At 45.8% G+C, this 15,074-nt stretch overlaps 1 protein-coding gene and 1 non-coding gene across 3 annotated transcripts in view; one reads left to right on the forward strand and one right to left on the reverse strand.

The window, feature by feature from the left end:
- Positions 1-15,074, forward strand: part of LOC126235944 (uncharacterized) — a 336,591-nt gene that overhangs the window by 205,186 nt on the left and 116,331 nt on the right. The gene's annotated exons all lie outside the window — the stretch shown is intronic.
- On the reverse strand, positions 8,334-8,408 carry Trnas-cga (transfer RNA serine (anticodon CGA)). Its single transcript has one exon. It is a non-coding gene; the product is annotated as a tRNA-Ser (tRNA).

Consider the following 15,074-nt stretch of genomic DNA (forward strand, 5'->3'; position numbering starts at 1 on the left):
TGGAAGTGTTTAAACTCAGAAGAGTGGTCCTGGAGCAACTCTGTAGCTATTCTAGACTGTGGGGTATCACATTGTGCTACTGGAATTGCTCAAGTCCGTAGGAACGTACAATGGACATGAATGGATGCAGGTGATCAGACAGGATGCTTACGTACATGTCACCTGTCAAAGTCGAATCTAGACGAATCAGGGGTCCCATATCACTCCAACTGCACACGCACCAGACCATTACAGAGCCTCCACCAGCTTGAACAGTCACCTGCTGACATGTAGGGTCCATGATTCATGAGGTTATCGCCATAGGCCGTACACGCCCATTTGCTCGATACAATTTGAAACGAGACTCGTCCGACCAGCCAACATGTTTCGAGTCATCAACAGTCCAATGTCGGTGTTGACGGGCCCAGGCGAGGCGTAAAGCTTTGTGTCGTGCAGCCAAAAAGGTTACACGAGTGACCTTCGGTTCTGAAAGCCCATACCCATGATGTTTCGTTGGATGGTTCGCACGCTGATACTTGTTGATGGCCCAGCAATGAAATCGAAACCTGCTGCAGATAGCGGAAAGGTTGCACTTCTGTCTCGTTGAACTGTTCTCTTCAGCCATCACGGTCCCGTTCTTGCAGGATCTTCTTCCGGCCTCAGCGATGTCTGAGACTTGATGTTTTACCGGATTCCTGATATTCACCGTACACTTTTGAAATGGTCGTACGGGAAAATGCTCACTTCATCGCTACCTCGGAGATGCTGTGCCCCACTGCTCGTGAGCCGACTATTAACACCAATTTCAAACTCAGTTAAATTTTGATAACCTGCCATTGTAGCCGATCGAACAACTGCGGCAGCCACTTGTTGTCTTATATAGCCGTTGCCTGTAGACACATCTCTGCATTTGAACACGAATGCCTATCCCAGTTTCTTTGGCGCTTCAGTGTATTGACATAGTTGTAGGGAAAAATTATCGTTAATCTAGTGAAATGCCAGAGGCAGGGAGACGAGCTTGCAAGCACCACGCGCTGTGGTTTTCTGGCGGCTGCGAGGTGCGGAGCCAGCTCCTGCTAGGCTGGTGTCCTTGCGCAAGGCTACTGCGTCACAGAACAGGGGGAACAGAGCGGTGTGAAGAGATGAGGCGGCGGCATTCCACGGCCCGCCTGACGTCCGCCGAGCATCTGCCGCGCTGCTGGAAGGACACGAGGAGCGGAGCGCAGCCTGCGGAGGGCTGGGCTGGGCTGGGCTGGGATCCGGGAAACCCGACACCACGGCGCCGGCCGCCGCCGACACACTCCAAAGTGGTCTGGCACCGACTCACACACTTTTAATAGCGACTTTCTCAGATAAAAGATGAATGATTACTCTACTGATGGACCTCTAGATCTGTGTGAGGGACATTTGCAAGACATTTAGTGTAACCATTACACTATACCTACACATTATGTTCCGTAACTCATCGTACAGCGCATAGCGGTGAGTACATCTTACAAGGAAACCTCCCCATTGCACCCCCCTCAGATTTAGTTATAAGTTGGCACAGTGGATAGGCCTTGAAAACCTGAACACAGATCAATCGAGAAAACGGGAAGAAGTTGTGTGGAACTCTGAAAAAAATAATCAAAATATAAAACCTGAGTACTCCATGCGCAACATATGCAACATCAAGGACACGGAGAGCTCACAGTTTGTCGTGGTCCCGTGGTTAGCGTGAGCAGCTGCGGGATGAGAGATCCTTGGTTCAAGTCCTCCCTCGAGTAAAAAGTTTTAATTGGTTATTTTCAGACAATTATCAAAGATCAGGCACTCATACAAAATAAACTTCGCTCTCCAAAATTCCAGGACATGTTCAGATTTGCTTGGACATATGCAGGATTTGACGGTCTACACACGGAAAATTTTGAAAACGTTAAAAACATGTTTTGACAGAGCACAGGGAAAACTGTGTGACTGTGAAACTGTTGCATTGATTTGTTGCAGTTTATGTGACAAACTCTTATGTTTTCATCACTTTTTTGGGAGTGATTATCACATCCACAAGAAAACCTAAATCGGGCAATGTAGAAGAATCTTTTTACCCATTCGCCAAGTGTACAAGTTAGGTGGGTCGACAACATATTCCTGTCATGTGACGCACATACCGTCACCAGTGTCGTATAGAATATATCAGACGTGTTTTCCTGGGGAAGAATCGGTTGACCTATGACTTTGCAATCAAATGTTTTGGTTCCCATTGGAGAGGCACGTCCTTTCGTCTACTAATCGCATGGTTTTGCAGTGCGGTCGCAAAACACAGACACTAAACTTATTACAGTGAACAGAGACGTCAATGAACGAACGGACAGATCATAACTTCGCGAAAATAAAGAAACTAAACTTTTCACTCGAGGGAGACTTGAACCAAGGACCTCTCGTTCCGTAGCTGCTCACGCTAACCACGGCGTTCCCGAGATCACATTATCCTTGATGTTGCCTATCTTGCAGATGGACTACTCAGTTTGTATATTCTGCTTTTTTTTTTATAGTTCCACACAATTTCATCCTGTTTTCTCGATTGATCTGCGTTCAGTTTTTCAAGGCCTATCCACTGTGCCAACTTATAACTAAATCTGAGGGGGGTGCGATGGGGAGGTTCCCTTGTTAGCAGTATTAGCTGTTATCTGTGCGAAGGAAAATTGAGTGTCATATACAATCGCACCAAAAAGTATTGGCACACGTGCGTATTTATCGTTGCTGGTTACAAACGCCGCACCTTCCGGTACACAGCGTGCTACCTCACATACCAGACATTACAATTCTGCCCTCAGTGCCTATCATTAACAAAGAAATGCAGTGTTAAGGGCAAAAATGTATCTCCTCTGCACACAAAAAGTATTGGCACAGAGCGTGGCTTCTCGGTATATTTCTGGATTTTCGGGTACCGGAACGCCATCTGCTGACGCAATAGACACTGCGTGTTGTTGACGGCCCAGTCGCTAGTATATTTCTGCATTGCGCGGTAGTGGTCAGCATGGGGCCGAAGAAGGAACATTCAGTGGCGTTGCGTGAGAGTGAGGTATTGCTCCATTCACAAGGGATAAGCTATAGACAAATCGGAGTAGAGGTGTCTGTTAGCTACCACCTTACGAGCAATCATTCATAAATATAAAGAGACTGGAACAACAGTGAATGAGTGTCGTCCTGGACGTCCAAAAGTGCTTACAACCCGAGAGCGTCGCCGTATCATCGCACTTGCTCGGAAGGAACCTGCTACAAGTGCAGCAACTATTGCTGAGGTTGTTCAGCCAACGTCCGTCAAGACGGTTAGTGTTCAAACTGTACGAAATGTGTTGAATGAGGCTGACATGCATGGACATTCTCCCAGGAAAAAGCCATACATATCGGAAATTAACTGGCAGAAACGCCTGCAGTTTGCCGAGGATTACATCAGCAAGCCGATGGAGTTTTGGAACACTGTGATATTTAGCGACGAATCGAAGTTCAGTGTGTTCGGATTTGATGCAAGAAAGGAAGTTTGGCGCAAGCCGAATACGCACCTACACATCAAACACATGCATCCCACAGTCAAACACGGTGGGGGCGGTATCATGGTCTGGGGCTGTATGGCGGCGTCCGGCGTTGGAAATCTAGCTGTAATTCACGGTACAATGGATCATTTGAGATACATCGACGTGTCGCGAGGTAATTTACACGGTAGTGCACAGACATTGGGCGTTACTGAGGTGTTTCATTTCCAGAAAGACAACGACCCAAAACATACCGCCATGAAAACTCGGGAGTGGTTACTGTACAACGCCCCCAGAAGGGTTCTAACACCACCTCAAAGCCCTGATCTGAACCCCATTGAGAACCTGTGGGCTCATCTTGACACACAAAAAAAGACGTCCGTCTAGTAAAAACGACTTGGAGAAAGTGCTCCTGGAGGAGTGGTCGAAAATTACCCCTGATATCACCCGGAATTTAATACAAAGCATTCCTACGCGTTTAAGTGCTGTTATAGATGCTAAAGGGATGCACACTAGCTATTCGAAGGTGAACATCAATGAAAAAAACGAACGATTCATACGCGTGCGCCAATACTTTTTTGGCTGCAGAAGAGCGATGCTTATTTTCATAACACTGTATGTTACTTTATGGACAGGTGATTTGGACATATTTGTAACCTGTGTAATGTAAGGCGGCACGTGTCTGGGTTCTGTTCTGAAATATATGTTTCGTTTAACCTACAACCACTAAAATGTAACTGTGGCAATGCTTTTTGGTGCGATTGTACGCCACCGTACATAGCCCAATCTCTCATATCTTAAGCTTGTTCACATCGGACGCCGCAGTCACAAGTTTTTAAAAAGACAGTTCCAATTTCCACTCTGGTTATACCCTATTACGATCACAGTCATGTACTTCACACGGTCAGCTGATTTCAGCGGTGTGCCATTTTCAAGTGCTTATTCATAACATGTATGTCTTTATATACAGGGTGTAATGGATAAAGCACAGAGACCTTAACGGAAAATAATTGCAACACAAAAAACAAAAATTATTGTAGAGTAATGAAATTCTGGGTAACATATTGACGTAATTAACATTGCAATACCGCGGATTGATGTAAGCGCGCGACAAGCCATTGCAAATGTGAAATGCTAATATATTAACAACTGGTGAAACAGCCAGATTATTGAATACAAGCATGCAAAATGGCTCTGAGCACTATGCGACTTAACGTCTCAGGTCATCAGTCGCCTAGAACTTAGAACTAATTAAACCTAACTAACCTAAGGACATCACACACATCCATGCCCGAGGCAGAATTCGAACCTGCGACCGTAGCGGTCACTCGGTTCCAGACTATAGCGCCTAGAACCGCACGACCACCCCGGCCGGCACAAGCATGCAAACATGCATACATGTCGAATCTCAGTTTTTGAGATGGAGTTCCATGCTTGTTGCACCTCATCGGTCAATACAGAGACGGTTAATGCTGTTTTTGGATGACGCTGGAGTTGTCATCTGATGATGTCCTATATCTATTCGATTGAAGACAGATCTGGTGACCGAGCAGATCAAGGCAACAAACTGACATTCTGAAGAGCATGTTGGGTTACAACAGCGGTAGGCGGGCGAGCGTTATCCTGTTGGAAAACACCGCCTCGAATGCTCTTCACGAATGGCAGCACGACAGGTCGAATCACAAGATTGGCATACAAATTTTCAAATGATGCGTGGGATGAACACTTATTGTGTATGTGCTCCTGCTGTCATACGAAATCGCACCCCGGACCATAAATCCAAGTGTTGGTCCAGAGTATCTAGCCCTCAAACAGGTTGGTTGCAGGCCCTCAACTGGCCTCCTAAACAACACAGGGGCGTCACTGGCACCGATGCAGAACCAGCTTTCATCAGAAAACACAACAGACCTCCACCCCACCCTGCAAAGAGCTCTCGCTTGACACCACTGAAGTCGCAGATGGGGGTGGTTTGGCGTCGGCGGAATGCACGCTACAGGACGTCTGGATCGAGGCTGTCCTTGAAGTAACCGATTTGTAATAATTCGTTATGTCACTGTGGTCGCTACTGCTGCTCAAATTGCTGCTGCAGATGCAGTACGATGCGCCAGAGCCGTACGCCTACGACCATGGTCTTTCCTCTTGGTAGTGTCACGTGGCCGTCCAGAGCCCGGTCTTCTTGCGACAGTACTTTCCCGTGACCTCCCCTGGCAGTAGCCATGTACAGTGGCTACATTTCTGCCAAGTATTTGTCAATATCGCAGGAAGAACACACAGCTCCTCGTAGCCCTATTAGACGACCTTGTTCAAACTCAGTGAGGTGTTGATAATGCTGTCTTTGTCGCTTAAAGGCATTCTTGACTAACATCAACTCACCACGTCTCAAAGGTAACTAATGCTCACGACCGTTACAGTGTGTATTTAAGGTAAACTTAATTTGTATCCTCACAGTGGTGTTAGTAGCACCACTCTTATGCGACAGGCATCACCTTTCAGAAGGAGAAACAGGACTCCTAATTTCCGTTTACGTCGCACAACCCCGCCTTTGGGTTGCAATTTTTTTTCCATCAATGTATTTTCCTCACTCAAGTCTATATATACAGTCTGCAAAGGGTATAAGTGCAGATATTTCTGTTGCTAACTAAAGACAATAAACTGAACAACATTACATAAGTACAGGGCTATTACAAATGATTGAAGCGATTTAATAAATTCACTGTAGCTCCATTCATTGACATATGGTCACGACACACTACAGATACGTAGAAAAACTCATAAAGTTTTGTTCGGCTGAAGCCGCACTTCAGGTTTCTGCCGCCAGAGCGCTCGAGAGCGCAGTGAGACAAAATGGCGACAGGAGCCGAGAAAGCGTATGTCGTGCTTGAAATGCACTCACATCAGTCAGTCATAACAGTGCAACGACACTTCAGGACGAAGTTCAACAAAGATCCACAAATTGCTAACTGCATTCGGCGATGGTATGCGCAGTTTAAAGCTTCTGGATGCCTCTGTAAGGGGAAATCAACGGGTCGGCCTGCAGTGAGCGAAGAAACGGTTGAACGCGTGCGGGCAAGTTTCACGCGTAGCCCGCGGAAGTCGACGAATAAAGCAAGCAGGGAGCTAAACGTACCACAGCTGACGGTTTGGAAAATCTTACGGAAAAGGCTAAAGCAGAAGCCTTACCGTTTAAAATTGCTACAAGCCCTGACACCTGATGACAAAGTCAAACGCTTTGAATTTTCGGCGCGGTTGCAACAGCTCATGGAAGAGGATGCGTTCAGTGCGAAACTTGTTTTCAGTGATGAAGCAACATTTTTTCTTAATGGTGAAGTGAACAGACACAATGTGCGAATCTGGGAGGTAGAGAATCCTCACGCATTCGTGCAGCAAATTCGCAATTCACCAAAAGTTAACGTGTTTTGTGCAATCTCACGGTTTAAAGTTTACGGCCCCTTTTTCTTCTGCGAAAAAAACGTTACAGGACACGTGCATCTGGACATGCTGGAAAATTGGCTCATGCCACAACTGGAGACCGACAGCGCCGACTTCATCTTTCAACAGGATGGTGCTCCACCGCACCGCACCGCACATGATGTTCGGCATTTCTTAAACAGGAGATTGGAAAACCGATGGATCGGTCGTGGTGGAGATCATGATCAGCAATTCATGTCATGGCCTCCACGCTCTCCCGACTTAACCCCATGCGATTTCTTTCTGTGGGGTTATGTGAAAGATTCAGTGTTTAAACCTCCTCTACCAAGAAACGTGCCAGAACTGCGAGCTCGCATCAACGATGCTTTCGAACTCATTGATGGGGACATGCTGCGCCAAGTGTGGGAGGAACTTGATTATCGGCTTGATGTCTGCCGAATCGCTAAAGGGGCACATATCGAACATTTGTGAATGCCTAAAAAAACTTTTTGAGTTTTTGTATGTGTGTGCAAAGCATTGTGAAAATATCTCAAATAATAAAGTTATTGTAGAGCTGTGAAATCGCTTCAATCATTTGTAATAACCCTGTATTTACGTCATTTGTAGACTAATAATTGTACATATTACAAGCCGCATGTTTTTACATTGGGTAGTAACTGCAATTACATGTGGCAAGAGCAAAACATTAATGCTTATTTTCCTCTGGGCAGCAGGTTAGGTGATGATGTGTGAACGTGTGGATGCACAACAGTTACTCTATACTGAAATGAAATGAAATGAAATGATCGGGTGGCATTATTGGCTGGGATGACCCATTCGGGTTCGGCCGCCAGGTGCAAGTCTGATTTCAGTCGGCGCCCCACGTTGGGGGACTTGCGACCGAGGATGAGGATGAAATGATGATGAGGACAACACAACACCCAGTCCCCGAGCGGAGAAAGTCTCCAACCCTGCCGCGAATCGAACCCGGGCCCAGTGCATGGGGGGCAAGCACGCTAAAACCCATCTAAGCAGGCGGACGCTCTATATTGACGGGCGTAGTCTAGTTAGTGTGACCATCCGGTCTGCCGAGTGCTGTTGTCAAGCGGGGTGTACGCAGCCCTTTTGAGGCAAACTGAGGAGCTACTTGATTGAGAAGTAGCGACTTCGGTCTCGGAAACTGACGTACGGCCGGGAGAGCGGTGAGCTGACCACATGCCCCTCCATATCCGCATCCAGTGACGCATGTGGGCTGTGGATGACACGGCTGTCTGTCGGTACCTTTGGGCCTTCATGGCCTGTTCGGGAGGAGTTTTTTTAGTCTACTTAGTGGTGTATTACGGCCATGAGGAAAACATCAGGTTTCAAGAATGAGATTTTCACTCTGCAGCGGAGTGTGTGCTGATACGAAACTTCCTGGCAGATTAAAACTGTGTGCCCGACCGAGACTCGAACTCGGGACCTTTGCCTTTCGAGGGCAAGTGCTCTACCGACTGAGCTACCGAAGCACGACTCATGCCCGGTACTCACAGCTTTACTTCTGCCAGTACCTCGTCTCCTACCTTCCAAACTTTACAGAAGCTCTCCTGCGAACCTTGCAGAACTAGCACTCCTGAAAGAAAGGATATTGCGGAGACATGGCTTAGCCACAGCCTGGGGGATGTTTCCAGAATGAGATTTTCACTCTGCAGCGGAGTGTGCGCTGATATGAAACTTCCTGGCAGATTAAAACTGTGTGCCCGACCGAGACTCGAACTCGGGACCTCGGAAGGTAGGAGACGAGGTACTGGCAGAAGTAAAGCTGTGAGTACCGGGCGTGAGTCGTGCTTCGGTAGCTCAGTCGGTAGAGCAGTTGCCCGCGAAAGGCAAAGGTCCCGAGTTCGAGTCTCGGTCGGGCACACAGTTTTAATCTGCCAGGAAGTTTCATATCAGGTTTCAAGTTTGTGATGTGTTTGTGGGAAGACTATTCTACACAGAGAATAAACAACCAATACACTGATGTGTACACATATTAAGGTACCACACATAAGAATATCTGCATTTACACTCGTTACACCTTGTATATGTCTGAGTGTATTTAAATGACACAGCGCTGAGATCAGCTGAAAAAATGGTTCAAATGGCTCTGAGCACTATGGGACTTAACATTGACGCCATCAGTCCCCTAGAACTTAGAACTACTCGAACCTAATTAACCTAAGGACATCACACACATCCATGCCCGAGGCAGGATTCGAACCTGCGATCGTAGCGGTTGCGCGGTTCCGGACTGAAGCGCCTAGAACCGCTCGGCCGCAACGGCCGGCTAGATCAGCTGACATGTGAAGTAGGTGACTGTGATCATAACAGGCTACAGCCAAGGTGATGAAAATGAATTATCTCTCGCATTTGTCATGATCGATAAGCGATATATCTGATGGTGGCAGCATCATTGTTGCACCGCTTTCTTGAAACATTGGTTCTCCAAATACTCCCGATAGGGTTTGGCGTGAACTAAGTCGACTTTCTTCCAGGGAATCACATTTAACGTCCGCCAAAATTTCTGTCACACTTTCTTCCAGGCCATACCGATCAGTTACGACCCCAGTTGTTTCGTAAGCCACGTCCTTTGTTGATGGACCACATTTCCCGAGAATGCGTCCAATGAATCTCACTCTGGCATCTGTATTACCCACAATTAATTTTATGCGGTCGTTCCAACTCAAACCGCTCCGTACGTGTACTCTAAGGTATTTATGGAAGTAACTGCTTCCAGGGATTGTTCTGCAGTTGTGTAATCATACAATAAAGGGTCTTTCTGACTCTGTACTCCCAATTCGTTTTGTTTATGTTGAGAGTCAGTTGCCACTCCCTGCACCAGGACTTCACTATAGTTTTCTAGCTTCGCGACTTCTCTGTATATAACAGCATCATCCGCAGAACGCCTCATAGAACTTACGACTTTATCTAAAAGGTTATTTATAAACTGAAGCGCCAAAGAAACTGCTACTGGCATGCGGATTCAAATCCAGAGATAGGTAAAAAGGCAGAATACGGCGCTGCGGTCGGCAAAGCCTGTATAACAAGTGTCTGGCGCAGTTGTTCGATCGGTTAATGCTGCTACAATGACAAGTCATCAAGATTTAAGAGACTTTGAACGTGGTGTTAATAGTCGGCGCACGAGCGATGGGACACAGCATCTCCGAGGTAGCGGTAAATTGGGGATTTTCCTGTACGACCATTTCACGGTGTACTGTGAATATCAGCAATCCGATAAAACATCAAATCTCCGACATCGCTGCGGTCGGAAAAAGATTCCGCAAGAACGGGATCTCCGCCGACTGAAGAGAATAGTTCAACGTGACAGAAGTACAACCCTTCCGCAAGCTGCTGCAGATTTTATTTCTGGGGCATCAACAAGTGTCAGCGTGCGAACCATTCAATGAAACATCATCGAAATGGGCTTTCGGAGCCGAAGGTTCACTCGTGTACTCTTCATGACTGCACCCCTCGCCTGTGCCCGTCAACACCGACAATTTCAACTGTTGATGACTGGAGACATGTTTCCTGGTCGGACGGGTCTCGTTTCAAATTTTATCGAGCGGATAAACGTGTACGGGTTTGGAGACAACCTAATGAATCCATGGACCCTGCATGTCAGCAGGTGGAGGCTCTGTAAAGGCGTGGGGCGTGAGCAATTGGAGTGATGTGGGACCCCTGATACGCCTAGATACGACTCTGACAGGTGACACGCACGTAAGCATCCATTTTTGTCCATTCTGCATTCCTACGGACTTAATTCCAGCAGGACAATGCGACACCCCACACGTCCAGAATTGCTACAGAGTTGCTCTTCTGAGTTTAAACACTTCCGCTGGCCACCAGATTCCCCAGGCATGAACGTGACTGAGCATGTCTGGGATGCCTTGCTACGTGCTGTTCAGAAGAGATCTCCATCCACTCGTACTCTTACGGCTGTATGGACAGCCGTGCAGGATCCATGGTGTCAATTCCCTGCAGCACTACTTGAGACATTAGTGGAGTCCATGCCACGTCTTTTTGTAGCACGTCTGCGTACTTGCAGGGACTCTTACAAGCTACTGGGCAGGTATACCAGTTTCTTTGGTTCTTCAGTGTATACAGGTGCAAAGTACAGGTCACTGGGGCACCCCCGAAGATACTTTTACGTCTGAAGACTTCAACACGTTCAGAATGACATGCTGTGTTCTGTTTGCTATAAAATCTTCAATCTAACCACCCAATATCATATTTAGAATGCTCGTATTTTGTTCATTAGGCGGCAGCAAGAAACTGTATCAAATGCCTTCCGAAAGTCAAGGAACGTTTGTGTTAAACCTTTAACGCACGATTACATCTCTTAATGAGTGAATATGAAAACAGTTTAAATTTTTAATTTCGGTCGATAATCACTAGAAGGACCGAAAATCAAATTTTTGTTGCTCCGGGTAGCTGTTAGTTACACTACCTGCAGTTGGAACTGGGTGACCGTTCTAGGGGTTTAACGACGTAGATACTTATCATCGTCTTCCGCGTTTCCGAGTTTCGTTGTGTAGCTGTGCAACAGTACAGAAGAGCGGCAGTTCGAGTCAGATCGTCTTGTTGGTCGTAAACGTGTCTCCCGGACGTCTAAGAATAGTCGTGAAGCACGTAAAAGAACTGCAAGGCAATTTTCCGTGCTGTAACCTTGGTCATAACCTCTTCGGCGGAGTAAGTAGCTTTAAAGATGCGACAAGAAACTTAAGTGTTACCGGAACATAGTGCAAAGAAGGAACGGGGTTCTGAATTACCGTAACGGCTCTGCGGTTAGGTACGGAGGACCGCAGGGGACGTGCCGACCACTGCGCTGAAAGGTGTCCTCCGGCCATTATCCTGCGCGTACCGTCTCTTTCCAGCCCGGGTGCGAGCACGCCTGAGATATTTACGCGAGCGCCGGCGGAGAGCTATTAATTCGTCCCACGCGGCCAGAGGCGTGACGGGAGCCATGTCCGATAACAGCCGTGTCGCAAGCCTGCGACGTGGAGCGTAATTCTGCTGTCGATTTATTAGGCTGTCATTGACGCTTGTGCTTCACCATTAGTTAAACCTAGTGGCTGCCAGAAACGATAAATCTTACCTCGATTTTTTTTGCTCTGCCGGGCAGTCAACGGAGATTCCATTCTCCTTCTTCCTTTCTTTCTTTATAATTCATGGCCCCCACAGATATTTATTTCTGTCTGTGTAAGGACACGAATGTCGCATTTTCCGAAATACTGTACATTTCTTAGCTGCTTTTGAGCTCTGTTCTGATTAGACCTGCGCTCCATGTTCTTCTCGTAGAGATAAGTCTGCTGGAGAAGCTGCGCGCGAAGTATTTACAGTTGCAGAGTAATTTGGTATGTCTTCAGTGTAATCGAGGTAAGGAGACTGTGGCTTTGTTTGCTGTGGTAAACCATGACGTAAGATTGGCTGGAGTGAGCAGTACTTTACAGAAGACTAGATTGGCGATTGTTAAAGAAACAATACTATACACGAGGTAAGAAATGGATGCTAATGTTCGATATGCAGGGTGTCCCAAAAGGGGCAGTAAAAAATGTCTAGCAAACATGGGCTCTAAAATGCACACCGAAAGAGGTATGGGCACTTGTTCGTCTTCGCTAGTGTGAAAAACATCTCTTCTACTGCAAGGTCTTTGCTTTCCAGATTTTGGGGGAAGAGGTATTGACAAAAATAAGAAAAAAATTTATAGGGTCTAGAATCCCTACTTTAAGAACTATGAGCACTTATTTAACTTCGCTAGTTTGAAAGACATCTTTTCTACGGAACAAGTGTTCACAGCTCTTAAAGTAGGCAGTTTAGAAACCATGTTTACTAGACATTCGTTTTCTTGTGTTGGTCCATACTACCTCGTCCCAAAATAGGCAAACCAAAGAGCTTGCAGTAGAAGAGATGGGTTTCGTATATCGACATACAAGTACTAATACAGGGTGTTTCAGAAGTGATGGTTAGTATTCAGGGATATGACAGGAATGATCATTCGACACAAAAAAGTCAAGTAAACAAGTAAAGCGCATACCTTAAGAGCTATGAGCAATTCTTGATCTTCGATACTGTGAAACAAATCTCTTCTATTGCAATCTCCTTGCTCTCCATATTTTGAGAAGTATTAGTATCGACCAAAACAAGAAAAAGAAAGTTCAGTAAACATGTACTCTAAAATGCATACCTTAAGAGCTATGAGCACTTGTTCATCTTCGCTACTTTCAAAAACAACTCTTCTAATGATAACAAAACCAGTGGCTGTATTTGAATCCAACGTCGTCTATTCTTTTTAAAACATGCTTCTAGTTCCAACACCAAATGGTCGTCATCTTCAGGCTCGAAGCGTAACCTGCCGTCCACAACCGTTTTCAGAATCGTATGCAGCGCGCCAAAATTCCGCGGCAACAACAAACCCAACGTGGCATACGATGCCGGGTATGCACCTCTTCTGGTATTTGGCTGGCGAATTCACCATAAATTGCAAAAAAAGTAATATTTAATTATTTACGAATAGACATTGAGAATGCGCTAGGTGACGATCAGTTTGGCTTTAGGAAAAGTAAAGGGACAAGAGAGGCAATTCTGACTAATAATGGAAGCAAGGCTAAAGAAAAATCAAGACACCTTCATAGGATTTGTCGACCTGGAAAAAGCGTTCGACAATATAAAATGGTGCAAGCTGTTCGAGATTCTGAAAAAAGAATGGGTAAGCTATAGGGAGAGACGGGTCATATACAATATGTACAACAACCAAGAGGGAATAATAAGAGTGGACGATCAAGAACGAAGTGCTCGTATTAAGAAGGGTGTAAGACAAGGCTGTAGCCTTTCGCCCCTACTCTTCAATCTGTACATCGAGGAAGCAATGATGGAAATAAAAGAAAGGTTCAGGAGTGGAATTAAAATACAAGGTGAAAGGATATCAATGATACGATTCGCTGATGACATTGCTATCCTGAGTGAAAGTGAAGAAGAATTAAATGATCTGCTGAACGGAATGAACAGTCTAATGAGTACAAAGTATGATTTGAGATTAAATCGGAGAAAGACGAAGGTAATGAGAAGTAGTAGAAATGAGAACAGCGAGAAACTTAACATCAGGATTGATGGTCACGAAGTAAATGAAGTTAAGGAATTCTGCTACCTAGGCAGTAAAATAACCAATGACGGACGGAGCAAGGAGGACATCAAAAGCAGACTCGCTATGGCAAAAAAGACATTTCTGGCCAAGAGAAGTCTACTAATATCAAATACCGTCCTTAATTTGAGGAAGAAATTTCTGAGGATGTACGTCTGGAGTACAGCATTGTATGGCAGTGAAACATGGACTGTGGGAAAACTGGAACAGAAGAGAATCGAAGCATTTGAGATGTGGTGCTATAGTCGAATGTTGAAAATTAGGTGGACTGATAAGGTAAGGAATGAGGAGGTTCTACGCAGAATCGGAGAGGAAAGGAATATGTGGAAAACACTGATAAGGAGAAGGGACAGGATGATAGGACATCTGCTAAGACATGAGGGAATGACTTCATGGTACTAGAGGGAGCTGTAGAGGGCAAAAACTGTAGAGGAAGACAGAGATTGGAATACGTCAAGCAAATAATTGAGGACGTAGGTTGTAAGTGCTACTCTGAGATGAAGAGGTTAGCACAGGAAAGGAATTCGTGGCGGGCGGCATCAAACCAGTCAGTAGACTGATGACCGAAAAAAAAAGTCATGCCCCTCTAACGTTAAACTGTCTTTGACGCGACTTTCAAGCACATAATGAGCTGATAAATGACAAACGAATGTCGACATGCGCAGAAACGACGTTATTTTCCGGTCACCGTACTATACATACCGTCGATGAGGTAAAAAGGGCAGCTCGTTTTATATATCATGAGGAAGGGGAGATAGTGTCACGGATATTATAAACTAGTTGTGGAAAGATCTTTTCACAAAATTATAATGACTAACTTTCTCCTGCGAATGTCAAAACATTTTGTGACTCCCCCCTGCAACGGAGTAATTACCTTCGTGATAAAGTAAGAGCTCGTACGGTAACATTTTGGTATCCATTTTACCCATGTGCTGTTCGAGGGTGAAACAGTACAGACATTGGTTCTATGAACCCTCTGACGTGTGAATTGCCGAGCAATCATGTAGGCGTAGATGCAT

The sequence above is a fragment of the Schistocerca nitens genome, chromosome 2 (assembly GCF_023898315.1).
Source record: "Schistocerca nitens isolate TAMUIC-IGC-003100 chromosome 2, iqSchNite1.1, whole genome shotgun sequence".
Lineage (NCBI taxonomy): Eukaryota > Metazoa > Arthropoda > Insecta > Orthoptera > Acrididae > Schistocerca > Schistocerca nitens.